At 42.5% G+C, this 15,257-nt stretch overlaps 1 non-coding gene across 1 annotated transcript; it reads right to left on the bottom strand.

Moving 5' to 3' along the window:
• Nucleotides 1-11,478: 11,478 nt before the first annotated feature.
• Nucleotides 11,479-11,550, bottom strand: Trnad-guc. The gene has a single exon. It is a non-coding gene; the product is annotated as a tRNA-Asp (tRNA).
• Nucleotides 11,551-15,257: the final 3,707 nt, after the last annotated feature.

Genomic DNA, 15,257 nt, shown 5'->3' on the forward strand with positions numbered 1-15,257 from the left:
GGGGTCCCTACCCCCTATACCATCCCTGGTACCGTTGTGTAGCGGTACGCATGCATCATAATTCTGTGCGTGATCTGAAGAACTCTTCCTCCCCTCCCGTCACTATCTTTTTCTCTCTCAATCTCTCTCACACACACCACTTTCTTTCTAGAACAGCTGAAGATAGTGCGGGTTCACCGGCTGTGTACTTTGTTAATTAGGACACGCGTTACAAGACAGTCTCAGAAATATTTCCTTTTGCCTGGAATGAAATTTTTACCTGCGCAAAAACTACATGCACCCTCTCGTGATATGGGAGATTATTAGAATACCGCTACCACCAGGTCTCCCCATCCATGGGGTAAAGGATAAGGAGCGCACCGATCTCCATCGCCTGTCTCTCATCCCCCTTCTCTCTCTCTATTCCCCCCATACCCCACCGACAGAGCATGCTAGCAAGGTTTTCGTGCAGATAGTTGAGGCCGCAATATTACCTGCCCTTGCCCGCAGCGGTTGCCTGGCGCTTTGCTGTCTACGTGTACTCGACTACCTACTCCACTGTCTACACGTACTCCACTGTCTACACTCTGTACGCTCTACTGGCCTCGTGTCGATGATAGACGATTTGCTTTCAGCTATTGGCCTGCGTGCTTCGCGATGCGGATCGAAATTGTTGCTTTGACGCTTAATTAAGCTTCGGGCACACGACAATCCAAAAACATTTTTCTTTTTTTAAGTTTGAGGAAACAGCTTCTCAGTTGTTGACAAACCGATTTTGGGGGATTGCTAGTCACACGAGCGAACTTTTAAGTAAGCTTTTTTTTCTGGAAACTGTGCGTGACAGCAGAGTCTCCTTATTAATTACTTTGGTGGAGTTTATGGATGCTGAAATGCTCATGCTTGCATCATATAATATAGGCAATGAAACAGGATGGGAGCGGGTGAGACTCAGGGTTGAAAAAAGAAGGTAGCGTGTAGAAGTGAGAAGCCTTGGTGGTCTTATCACTGAGGGCACTAACGTTTCAGTCCAATGTCCCATTTCTATCTGTATGCTGCATTTTTTCAACACTTCTTAAAAAAAAAAAAGCCTGACCATCTAATTGCGGGTTAATGTATCTTTTTTGTGGTTGTATTTGTAGACCAGGGTATGATTAATCTGTAAATTCACCACACATTTTTAGTGATCAAATCATCCCATATGTTAATACATAACTTTAATTAATGACAGACTCATAGGAGTATGATTTTCTTTCTTTTACACGCCGATGGTGCGGGACACGCAGATATTCTTCAGTAAACAGTATATTCATCATTAAAAAAAAAATCTACGATAAACTTTCGAAGCGATGTCGCCGTGACATACCGTGTGAAAAACAAGCATTTTGTCTTTCTCGTGTGCCCGAAGCTTTAGCCTACCTGTTTCGCGATACAGATCGAAAATAATTGCGTTTGTCAGTCTGGACGGACTATGCCTTATTTTCCTTTCAGGCTGCCGGGTGGGGACGTGTGAGATGTTCTCCTCGAGTACAAGACTTTTATCACTCTACAACGCTTTCCAGTGCTTATCCCGTTGTACAATTTTGTTGGGGCGGGGGTTGCATTTTTTTTAGGTGGGTTGGTGGAATAGGAGGTGGTCGATGTAGAACTTGTTGACTTATGCTCAAGTCTGAATTGTTAAGAAGTGCGAGTAGGCTGTTTTGTGATTCTGGCAACATTTTCTGTGTTCCTAAGCTGCCGTTACGCATGGCCGTGGTTTTAATTGTTATTAAAGTTAAAGTGAAGTATTACATTTTGCAGTGTGCGTTTTTTGTTTGTTTGTTTTGTCTGTCACTGTCATCCTTATCACATTCATCATCATTGCGTTTGTTGAATATGACTTGTAGAAGAAAAGGTCTTTGTGTTGACGTGATCATGCATCCAAAAATTTTACAGATAACGGAGGCATTAGAAGCCACATGTTTTTTTGTTTTTTTTTAAACAGCACTCTTTATGTTTATTTATTAAACAATTTGAGTGTTGCTCTTTTGACAGGCTTTTGAGATCGAAGCCATTCTATTTGACGGATCTCTCTCTTACACACATACAATAAATAAAAAGGAAAACTAACAAGACATAGCCAGCTAGAAGGATGCGTTATTAAGTTATTTTGAAACTCCGAGTCCATTATACTGGCCTAACGCCAAACCCTTTCTTAAAGCCTCGGATGATCTACGGCCTCCTGTAATTTGATGCAAGTGAAATGTGAAAAGTTGAGTTAGGGCTCAAGACTTTTAAATAGAAGGTAGGTAGCAACATGATTTATTAGGAAAGTTAAAAGCGTCGGAAGAAAAGAGTTCGACTCCGCCTGAACACAATGAACCACTCACAGTTCTTAACCACGGTGAACCAACCACCTACTGAAATCGTTACTGAACTAAAGAAATTATTAGAGATCGGAGTTCCTCTACACAAGTCATTATTATGATCAAGTAGTTTAAGAAAGTTATAAACTATATTAATGAAGAAAATCCCGTGAAGTTGTTTACGAAAACAAACAAGAAAACTGTCTAGCGAGAAGCACCAAAGATTTACTGGTGTGAGTCCTGCATGAGCGTGGGCAGCAGTGAAAATGCTGCGAACCTGAGCAGACAATGCAACAGGTGTAAAACAGCGGGTATGCACAGAGACCCACAAAAAAGACCAGTGCATTGCATTGAAAAGAGCGACTTCCGAAATAAAAACTGGTTTTTTGCATTAACATTTTTTGGGAGAAAGTATGTTTTTTTTTATTTTTTATGGTCATGGTGTTGCGCAGGAAGTAACGACATTGGCCACGTCTGTGGCCGTCTCTCTGTTTTTCTCATTCTCAGCTTCACTTTCCCCTATTCCCCTCAGGGTGAGCAAAACACGAAGAAGAGTTCAACAATGTCTCAACATCAAAAAAAAAAAAAAAAAGAAGGCTGTGGTGAGAGTGGGCAGGCGGGTAAAACCATTTGAGAGACAAAAATAAAGAGGAATTTTAGCCTTATAAAATTGTGACTGGTGACTTCAAATGCATCGCCTCTTTGTTTCTGAGATAAAAATTGATTAAGAATTCTCCTGAGTCCTTAACATTTTTACGCGGGTTCTATAGACTTCTTGTTCTTATTATTATCATATTTATGAGTATAATCATCGTTCATGGACATATATTCAAGCAAATATTTGTCTCTTCTGTTGTCCTCGCTGGATATTACAAATTGAGACAAGGCCACAAGAAAGAAGGTGTTTTAGACATCAAGTGTGTTTCTTTTTCTCTTCTCTTTTCCCCCTTTATAATGCCTTCCATTCTTAGTGCATTCTTGAGACATGAGAAACTCCACCGGAGGGGGACCACCCCGGAGGTGAATGTGAGTCTGGAAAGTGCTAGCAGCAGAGCCGCTGCGGGAAAGTTTTTTTTTCAGAGCAAACACAATGTCCGCAATTCTCGTTGCTTGTAGGCGAGAAGGAAGCAAACCTCATTGTCAAGATCCTCCTGGGGCTGCCGCACGAATCAACGATAACTAACAAGGAAGATTGTCAACAACGAAGAGGTTTGGGAGCGACAAACAGGCCCCCATGCCGCCGCAGGAATGATGCCCCAGTAAAGCAGCTGGAATCGCTTCAAATTACAGCAACCTAAGTGAGAAGCATTTGTACTTTAAAAGAAAAAAAGTAAGCTCAAAAATTGATTTTGCAGGTGCAAATTACATCCAGTGCTCCTCGTTTCGCTATTCGCACGGTAGTCACATTCGAGGGTCTTAAGGACGGCTTGAGACTTTATATAGCTCTGTCGATCGTTAACAGTCGAAAAAAAAAATCACATTTGTTAAGTGGTTAGAAAGGAGACTCTAAACTGTAAAAGAGTTAAGACCCACCTCTTTCAGCCATTTCATCCGTAGTTGGTGGTCTCCCTTTCTCGCATGCATTCTCTCCCTTTCCCCTCCTTATGTCACTGTATTGAGAAAATTGTTTCTCGTGCTGCTTTTCGTTTAAGTGCATGTAAGAGAAATGCGCTATATACCTGTTTTAAATAGTATTATTATTTTATTATGAGGTTATTATATAAAAATTATGAGCTCCTATATAATAGACAATTAGCCAAACCTGGAAACTCATACAACTTGCATGGATCTTGGAATAGCTTGCACTAATTTTTCTTTGAGGATGTCCGGCAGTGTAATAGCTAACACACTCGCTGGTTATCTATTTAGTAACAGGCCTTTTGTTCAGATTTCGTCTCGGGACCCTCTGTATGTGACACCTATTAGTATCTAGGGCTGGTCATCGGGGTTTTTCTCCGAGTATTCCGATTTCCTCTGACTCTTCCTTCATAATGCGAAATCACTCTAGGCGAAAGCACATTCCTGCTAATCCAACCAACCAATCAAGTTACTGTTTACTTTTAAACACTAATTCCTTTTACATTTCTTTAATTCTCGAATGCGCAAATACTCGGGCATGAGAGAATGAGAGGTCTCTTCGCGTAAAGGTAAACCCAGTGATATTGAAATTGAAAGTCCAGGAGTGAAGTATATAGACACCAACAGCACTGTCAGCACAGAGAAGCTAGGACATATATACCTGTATTTAAAAAGTTAGTAAAAAAAACAGCAACAAATATAGTTTATAGCGTGGGGTGTTTTTTTTTCGAGTTTGCAAAACAAACTTAACAATACCTGGTCAAAAAAAAAATAAAAATCTCAGAAAAAAGTACGGCAGGCAAGACAGACGAGAACTAAGTCATAAGCTTTGCAAAGCTCGGCTCCAGCTTTTGTAATTACTCATCGGAACACCTAATGTCGGTGATAGGAGAGCGCCGTGCGGTAATAATGCAGGGTTAATGGACTGCTGTAGCGGCGCCACACCATTGCAGTTAACTGTCGTCCCGTCAGCGGCTACCGTCGGCACGGCAACCGCGTTATGGGCCGTTAAAGGTGTATGTGCCTCACCAAAAGGAGCCTTCGGCTATGAGGCAGAACGCGAGCGACAGGTTCCAACCACTTTACCACACCGCTGATCTTTTGTATACAGGCCATTTGCTTCAGAGAAGGATCCGACGGCTTTTCTTTTGACAGCCGGTCGTTAAAAAAGCCGCCAATCTGCTCAACGTGCTTGTAGACAGTTATTAATAGCTTAAATGTTACTGCAGAGGTAGATACATCACAGGTGAGCGAAGGCAGGAGGGTTGTTCAGGTTGCTGCCCGTGGGCCAAAAAAAAAAAAAAAAAAAACTTTGCCGAAAAGTTCGCTGTGAGGTAGGAGAGAGAGAAGGTGGTACTCCTTTTGCACTTTTCGCTCCGTCCTTTGAATCCATGGCAGCTCGCGACAAGCAGATATGAACGAGCTTCGCTTGCGAGAGCTTATGTCACCTGGTTGTGCTGTCACCGTGATGTCACCTTCATTTTCTCGCTGCCAAGTCGTCTTGTCAGTCCCTTTTGTGCAAGTCGCCTTTCCGTATTGTCCCCATGGGTGACAAGTTCATCTCTGTGTGTAATTACCCTCGTTTGCGAGAACTTTCGTGGCTGCCCTGTCCCATGATGTCAGATTTGTCCTCTGTTTACCTTTGCTCGTGATAGTCGGCTGGCTGCGCTAGCTGTCGTCATGCCACCATTGACAACCTGTCGTGACCCCAGGTCGTTACAGACGTCACGAAGGACGCCACCGCAGGCAGGTCTCTTAATGACGTCACATGCGCTTGGCTGGAGGGTCGTGATGAACGTGACGGCTCGAGTGGTCCGTGCACATGGCGTAGGACCCGTATCACCCCTATTTTGCCTTTCTGAGATGGACTGTATTGTACACAGCCAAACTGTTGTGTAAGTTGTCTAAAAATAGGATCTGTTACGTTCAGGTGCGTCACATGGCCAGAACAAAGCATTAGCGACTCCAGTGAAAACCTTACTGTGAAACGACTCACTTAGGTTACCATGCCATAGAGGGTAGAGAGATATAACCCCACAGTTCACCCCACGAACTAGTATTACTGGACTGATGGCAGACAATTTTTTTCCAGTTAACTACTAAAACGAGGCATGAGACTACAAAGCTTCCGGTTTATTCACATTCTTTGTTTAGGCTCGCCGAGACTAACAGTGGAGAACTTTGCAAGAGGCTAAGCGCTGGTCTTGGCAGACAGACAGCAGTCCACCTATACACGTCCATGGTTCACCTGGAGGTCTTTTGTTAGACAGGAAGGTCTATAGACTCTAGAAGGTATTCATCACTCTCCTGTAGGACAAGAAGACTTTAAAGATACAGGCCAGTTTGACCTGACTGTAGGTGAGTAAGCTCAAGCCATTTCTGAGTTAAAATAATCTGAAACTGTCTCTAGCATGATCTCAAAGCCTCTCTGACATCGTCTTAGAACATCTCAATGTGGTTTCACAGCGCACTCGCGAGTGTGGTCTCGTGGATTACGGGGATTTAACACGCAGCAACTCGATCGAGACTACACAACGAGTGTCTGCTCCACGTAGCCGGTCACGTGGGCTGTAAATGTAAAGGATCCTTGCGCGTGTCATTGATCTGCCGGTGGGATCTGTTTCTCTGGTGTATACACAGGTCGCTGAGGTTAGGGTTTAGACGAGGGAGGAAACCGACCCATACCCCCGCGAGGTGGAGCCACTGGGAAGAGTTTCTTTTTGGCTCTGTTTTATCATCAGGAGGTTCAACGCTGCGGATCAGTGATCGTATTAATGCTCACAGGCTTGTCGCCACTTGTAGTCTTTCTGAACTGAATGCCCGCTGCCTGTCATCACCTAGATGTCACGCACGTACGCACGCACGCACACACACACAAACATCTATCTACTGTCTGACAATTCGGTTAGGAGAAGAGCCAGGATGGCTCGATCTGCGTACACATCTCACACACAAGAGAAGATAACTTGATTGAAAAGGCTTTGGCGGGTTGTGATGGAGGAGAGAGATAAAGATCGCCTTCAGAACGAAGCACAAGCGGGCCTAGACCACCATACTACTTCCCCTTCTGTACTGGGTTATCGCAGTCGCACGCTGGGAGCTAAAGAATGTGAGATGAGAAGCAAAATTAGAACAAGGGGAGGGGGTGATGAACAGTCACCTCCTTCCAGCAAGTTTGTCCTGTAAAATGACAGGAATTGGTGTATTTTTATCCATCAACTCTTGAGAATGTATCATGTGAAATATGTAGGGTATTTACTTCATGAATACATTCCTCAGAGATTGTTGTTATGACATTAACAGAACTTTGATGTGATCGGAAAAAAATCTAAGAATGAAATAAGGAATATTAGGAGCAGATGAAGAAAAGTAACTATTAGAGGCTCACTCCCTCACGGATCGTGCGAGAGAGACTAATGTACCCGTCAACGAGACACCCAACCCAAGCAGGTTTCTGGTACAGACGAAGCATGCCACTGGCCAGACGGACTAATCAGTCTGCACTGGGTGCTTATCAAAGGTCACTGTCATCCCGCTAGGGCCAACCTGGGTGAGCACTATAGTGTCTGCTGAACGGCCGCCCACCCCGTTCTTGGTGACTAGGAGTGTGCTTGACACGAGTTTCAAAAGAGCGATCTCTTCTGTGATTAGGAAGCTTTTTAAGTGATTCTCAAGATGGCAGCCAGCGATATTAGTACCCTTCTAAAACATAAAGGTCGAAAAAAAACTGTCTTTATCTCCAGTAAGTCTAATGACACGTTGCACAGCAAAGGAATATAACACTGAAAGACTTTTTTGAGTTCAATAAGTGTCAACCTCTTACCAGTGAATTCTCTGTGTCAACAAGCTTTGTATTTTGTTTGTTTGTTTGTTTGTTTGTTTGTTTGTTTGTTGCACTTTCATAAATGTTAGTCGTTTTACAATAAAGTAAATAGACAATCACATTAGGAACACTTAGAGCAATATTAACAATGAAGCTTTGCGATACCAGATAAGCTGGAATATATTACTGATGGCTGTAAAAGATTCTCGCTTAGCAGTTACAAAAATAATTGCAGGGTACAGTCATGAAGAAAGAAATGCAGTCTTTGATCTCCTTTACTCGTTTGCTTCGGAATGTAGCAGGCAGTGCTGTCTACTATAATTACACGGGACAGAAACTTAGTTCCTTTATACTCTAGCCAATAGAAGGACATGGAGGGAGAGAGAGGTGGGGAGACCCGGTGACAGTTTCTATGCATGTCCATGGTTGTCTCCGTCAAAATGGTCAACGGAGTGTCTGTGTCATATTTGTGTCTGGTTGGTTGGCTGTCTTCACGCCTTCAGTCACTCTCTTGTCACACATTATCTTTGTCAGTCACATTACCTGTCAGGTAGTCTGCCGGTTACTCGATTTACACACCTAACAGGGCAAGGACGATGCTTGCTCCGTCATCTGGATGTACCCAGGGTGGTTCTGTGTGTAATTACCCTCGTTTGCCGTGTAATTACCCTCGTTTGTAATTTACATGCATTCACGTAAATTCTCGTAAGAATCAAGTCTACATCGAAGAAAATAATAGGACATGGAACTGGAGGTGGGGCACAACAATTGCCCTACACATGCACGTGCATGATTTATCAGGACTTGCAGACATGTCTGCAGGTGGTAGAGCTCCACATCTTTATTGCAGAATATTTCGGAATTAATAATGCTTGCTCAGAAAAACTAAAACTGGGAATATCAAACAGGCCTAAGGAGAACTATATGCATCTGCTGAAAATTCCTCAAACAGTTCAAACACAACTGTTCTCAATTAACAGGCAAAGTAAATTCTAGCGTATAGATATAAATGGCTCGTTTCATCCATTTAAACATCCCAAAACTTTCATACACTCTCACTATAAAAACATTGATACATTTGTACTGTCCAACAGGTAAGGTTCACTTTTATTGATACAAACGATTAGATTAAGACCTGATTAACTTTTACTATTAAAACAAACACTCTGAGCAAGGTGAGATATTGAAACTGCTTGTCCTCTAGAATGGATATATAATTTGCATATCACGTGATACTCAATGTGAAATAGCTCAATACACTACATAGTCGGAGTGGGGTGACGGGGGCAACAATAAAGAGAGCAGAGTGGCCTGCCACAGGCGAGGATGGTTACACCTGCGATCTGTATCCGACCGGCAGAAGTCGATGGGGAGGGCAAGGGTCATCCTAGATGCGGAGCAATAACGCACATCTACATATTGTCTACGTGGGAGGACCACAGCACCACTTCAGGTGGTCACGACGACCGGTCGCTGAGAAACATTTTTTTTTCCTCCCGAGGTCAGCAGATCGAAGAACAACTGTGTTGTTCTCGTCCCGCACTGCACATTGTCTGAGGTTTGTTGGTGAAGGCAGTCTACAATGCTCACACCTTCTGTACTTTTATCCGTCCTTACGTCCATCTGCTCGTCGATCTGTCTTGGTTTGGATTGTGCATGGCGCGATGTCTTTCGGTTTCCTTCCTTCTCTGTCTGTCAACCTCACGCGTACCCACTTTACCCGCAGGTTTTGCATTCGTTCTTTCCTCAATTGCTGTCTTTCTTTCTTTTTTATTTTTTGTCTTGTATATAAATGAAGACACCCTAAACGTACTCATTCAACCACCCCACTCGCAACACCCAGACGTGTAGACATCTCAACAAATAAGCTCTCACAGCCACTCCTTGAACACCATTACATATTTTGAGAGATCATGTTCCACAACCTTTCCTTCACCCTTTCCTCTGCACTCCTCACATGCATGCCTACGTAGCCCAGCGCCAGCCGAGCACGCGCGATCTTGAGTGACATTAATCACATTTATTATGCTGTCAGTGGTCAGGCTTTCTTCATCCGCGGCGCCATTAAGTCGGCTACGCATGCGCACAGCAAGTTACTCCGCAGCGTTTGTTTGTGTGTTAACTGTTTCGTGTCACGCTATTCAATGCGGCCAGAGGGCGCAACCAACGCCGTGTTTGCGAGGTGAAAGAGATAAACAGATCTTAAATCACTCGGCAGGGCGGAGGATCACAGGGGCCCCGGGGCCACGCAACCTGCAGCAACCTTTGGGTTGAAACTTCCTTCTCGTCTTTTGGTGCGTCGACGTCGGTGCACTGAAGATGTGGGTGTTAAAGGTACACCAGACGACTACATTTTCTTTTTAATGACTGAGCTGTGTTCATTGCATGATATATATTATTATATACTTCCCAAGTTCTGTTACAAAAAAAATCGTGCTTTTCCTCAGTCTCAACATGTAGCACCTAACCATCATCATACACAGAAAGAAGTCTGATCACTAACATCTAGTACGCACGTGGAACTCTTTCGTTGTTAAGAAGACAGCCAATGGGAGAGCTGGAACCACGTGTTAATTAGTCGTCTTCATTGACATTTGTGACTTTAAGAGTATTACTTCTTTTTTATTCATGGTGATTTTTGTAGGCTTGAACCTCGATAGTGAAGAGATAGGGAATTCGCTCGTGTTTTATTTTAAAATTTGAATTATAAACAAAACTCGCGAACCACCTAAAAATGTCAACACACTTAGGTAATCATAATCGTGAAAAGCAAGCTAGACACTTACATCTAATTTTTATTTAGACATCCGAGTGAAAAAAAAATTAGGCTTATATATATGTCAGATAGAAAAGAAAACCCACTAAACATATTTTGTACCATTTTTTTTTTTTTCCTTTCCAACTTTGACGCTTGGATGCTGAAAGTGTCCTTTCTTATGATCCAATGAATTAAATTAAAAAGAGAACTTCGTGGCTATACGATCATATTGACCATTGGGGTTTACTGTCAGCTTTTCTGATAATATAATACCCGGTCTAAAAAAGAGAACACCATATTCCCCACCCGAAAGCTATAGACGCTAGAGTGCACTGTAAACTGTCAGAACAGGTCCGTCCGCGACTTTAAATGGAGCTCACAGAGAGAGCGAAGAAGAAAGGATTGGAAGGGAGAGAAATAGGGGGGGGGGGAATCCGCAAACATGTGGAGGTGCTCAAGTTAAAGATGTCATTGTCCAGATCACTCTACGCCCTACCATGGGGGACTCAGGTAACACCCAACACTGAGTGGAATTAACTTATTAAAGCTTCCTCACTGCTCCAGAGTTGTCTCAGTCCTGACGTGACCGCCAATCGCAAACTACTGACAGGTAAACATGACCTGGCGCTGGTATCCTGCTCAAGCTGTAACCTGAGCTGAAATAAATTGAAAAATTACACAAGCACACGAAAAGGAAGAGCATTTCGGCAGGACACATAATAGGATTGGATTTTGAGTTTAGCAGCACATTTAACGAAGCCACACTTCTAAAAGCTATTTCGTAATCGTTCATTATATCGACGAGAAAAATAGCGTCCGAATGAAAAAAAACATTACGCCTATGTTCATGTATGTCAGACTGAAAAACCCCACAAAACATATTTGGACTTTATATATATACTGAGCATGAGGCAGTTCAAAAATCTTAATCTTGAATTATTACCTGACTTTACAGAGAAGCAACCTCCTCTGACAATTGATTAAAAAAAAATAAAGCTCTCCCCGGCGGGGAATTGAACCCCGGTCTCCCGCGTGACAGGCGGGGATACTAACCACTATACTACCGAGGAGCTGTTGTAGGAGTGCTCTAATCAGCATCTGTAAACATCTTACAGATACATCTTGAAGCCAAATCCCAGATGCAGCTGAGCGAGGATTTAAAAAAACAAAACAAAACGAACACAGATGTCAATACTTGTAACCTGCAGCTTTTGCAGTCACATCAGTTAAATATGTCTGTGCGTAATACAAAAATGTAGCCTGTAGCCCTTTCATCTGGTGTTTCTTGTGGTTTCAAACATTTCGAAGTGTGCAGAACCTGTTTTTGAAACTGAAGAGAACATATATTGTCAGCACTAAATTACATTACACTACATTACATTAGAGAATAGAGGTTTCTCTATAATTTTGATTAGATTCATCTTCATCATCCTCTTCACCATCATCTATCTTACGAAAGTCAAATGCTACATGAATAGGGTTTTAGTACAGGACCTATCTCGATCACTATCTTCCAAAACAGGTGTAAGTGGCGGGATTTGTCAGCTACCGTGTATGTCTATCAGTGTATGTACTACCCCCAACGACAGGTACCAATCATGCAAGGGACGACTGAAAGACATATGATATATATATATGTGTATATGGACATAATGTAAATTATACACCTTCAATGCCTGCTGGTCTTTTTGGTCAGCAAAATCGATCTCTCTTCGCTCTTCCTCTGTTTGCTCCCCTTTAACTGTGTTTTATGTTTTACGTTCATTCCCTCCCCAAGTTCTGACGATAGGGGGAGCAGCAAACCTACTGCGGCCCTAGACAAACGTACGGTCTCGGGTTGTATACTGCTCTAGCAGTCAATACAAACAGCTCTGTTTGCTCTCGTCTCAAGCAAAAGCCGCAGCAACGGACTTTTACGTGATTTCTACCCCCTCCCCTGCCAAACACACACACACACAGATCGTCGGGTTTGCAGTTTGCATCAGATGGCAAAGAAAACAAAGTTCAACCTGGTCCACACAGATCGACGAAATGAATGGACTACACGAAAGGTTGTCATAAAAGACCGGCCGCTGAAAAGAAATCGTTGTCTGTTATTGTCTGCCCCTCTGGAGGAACCATGTAGGAGACCCGAGGCTGGAAGTTAGGTCCCTGGAAGATCACATCCTTCTCAGTCTGCATAAAAACAGCTCAGCTGCTTATATCGGAATACAAACACGATACTCTTCCTCTCGCCTATAATAAAGAAAACAAAAATGTACATCGCCGGGACGGGGATAAAACTTTTACTGGTCACAAACTGCAAATCGCAATGAACATTTAATGTTGCAGCCTGGGAGTCTTGACGCCTTGGGCTCGGTTGCATTGGCCTTTGGGAAGCCATCGGTCTGCGTGTGACAGTAAAACAGTTTGATGCTGCTCTCCTTGCGTGGGCTTCTAACACTCTTCTGACAGCCCTCCATCGATTTCTGTGGCACTGATATGATTGTCTTTCCCCTTCCCTCTTTCCTCTATGCAAACCGATAACAGCGCCAGCAACAAGAAGAGGTCCTGCACTCTGCCAAGGATGTTGTATTGGTCTGCAGCATGTGCCGGTGTTATTAGCTCCACTCGGCATCGCCAACCGAAACGACCGCAAGAAAGAGAAAGTCGATCGCATTAAAACCCACAAGTCACCCTTGACTCCTGTTCCTAGCAAGTACAAAACCAATTTCAGGTTTATGCATTCTTCTCTATTGTTTTCTACAGACTTTTTCTATCTTCTGTCTTGTACATTACTGGGTGCGTATGAAATGTTACAGAGAGGCTTATCTATCTCTACATTATCTTGAATATTATTGCGTGCTCCAATTTCTTTAAGAAATATGCATTTTAATTAATCAAATAGCACAGGACTGCATTTTCCTGTATTAAATTCAATAGTTTCGGATCAGCTGGTACGACTAAATTAAAACTTTTTTTTAACGACCTCAAATACTATAAGGAGGTAAGCTTTCAGTAAGCTTTATTTATATGTCCCACACCTGACAGCAAACGGCAAGGTCGCTGAGGGGTGTAGGAGGAGGGCTGTAATTATGGAACAAAAGAGGCCTTTATTCACTGTGAGTCGTACGTGGTGACAGTGTCAGGCAAGAGTTAAGCTCTACCCCGGAGGCCTGTAGACCCATAAAGCCGGAGTTAATAAATAATTTACATGCCAGTGCCCGGCGTCTTTCACAGACAGAACAGAATCCTCCGAGCATGCGCAATAAAACACTGTCAGTGGGCACACCGACCGTTACCGTACTCACTCGTAACGAGTCCCTGAGCAATTAATTTGAATATTTGTAAACATTATTTGTTGCTAAGTTGGTCAAACACTCACGTATTATAAATCAACAAATTTGTATAAATGTGTACATTTGTGGCTTTAATACCGTCAATCTCTCCCAGAATTGTTGATGCCACCCTTTCCTATCCTATTCCTAAAATTTCTTGTTGTCGATCACATGGAATTTATACTATTTTACATTCACAGATATAGAACTATGCTATTTTTATTAGTACTGAAAATAAATCAAAGCTGCGAAATGTTATACTCAGCCATTACAGTTTATATTTTTGCTGCAGAACACAGGTTTCTGAACAGTGTGGTTTTTTTCTTTTTAAACAGTGTATTGAACGCTTCTTAACAAATAGTCGTTGATCTTACTCTCTTACCCACGAGAATATTTTACACAGTATTCACTCTATAATACACAAGAGGATGTTCGTACACGCTAGCAACCTTATTTCTGACGATTTTTTTCTTGGACAACTTTCCATTTTTTAACACTTCTTTTCAGATGAATTTAGTTTGTCTTATCCTTCTAAAGAGGACTGACTTTTGGAGCGTCTCCTTCAACTTAAAATGACCACTAAACATAATAACTGATGCTCATAGAGGTTGGCTGTTTCCGACACGAATAAAAGCAAAAATCTCTCCATGAGGACGATCTTCGGATATATTAAGCCTGTCTCCCTTTTCTCATCAATATTTCATTTGTTGCTGTCTTTCCGCTTGGGCTAACGTATAATGTAATCTTTCATTGTCGATTGCTTACTGATCCTGCGAACCAATCCTTATTGCCGTCGCAATCAGCATCAGGCAGGGAGTCGATCCCCGCAGGAATAAATTAATTATTGCTGTCTGGATGAAAGCCTTCGAGCAACGACATCCTACACAAGTCATCGATCATCACGAGGTTATCATTGTAGAATGCACCACGTATCCTGTTCCACGTTGTTCTGGTATCCTGTAGCTAGCAAATGATCCTGGCAAATAAAATGTTCTTTTTCGCCTGTTGCATCCTGTCGGCGGAGGCGCCATGATTTCTTATGTATCATGAAACCAACAGGTAGTAACTTTATATAGCACAAACAATCAAACAAGAATAAATAAATTAAAGACAAACACAACAAAAGAAACAAAAATAAATCCACAGCTACAAAGGGAGAACAAAGAAACAAGTGAGCCGAGAGGGATAATAAAGAGAGAACTTCCATCTGTCTCCTAGTAACCATGCCACAGAACCATGCTGTGTCACAAATGCTCTACACAGGAAACCAAGGGACTCACCACACAGTTTAAACAACCTTTCTTAAGTGCTAACAAATGCATGTGCAAAATGTAGAACACAATTAGGCAACTTATAGTAGTAAATGAATATATTCAGCACTTCAAAACGTAAATGAACAACTTCATTACCTCTAGAAACAGTGACATAGGAACCAGGGTAGTGGGAGGGCATGGGGGTGG

The sequence above is a fragment of the Pomacea canaliculata genome, linkage group LG1 (assembly GCF_003073045.1).
Source record: "Pomacea canaliculata isolate SZHN2017 linkage group LG1, ASM307304v1, whole genome shotgun sequence".
In the NCBI taxonomy this organism is placed as follows: domain Eukaryota; kingdom Metazoa; phylum Mollusca; class Gastropoda; order Architaenioglossa; family Ampullariidae; genus Pomacea; species Pomacea canaliculata.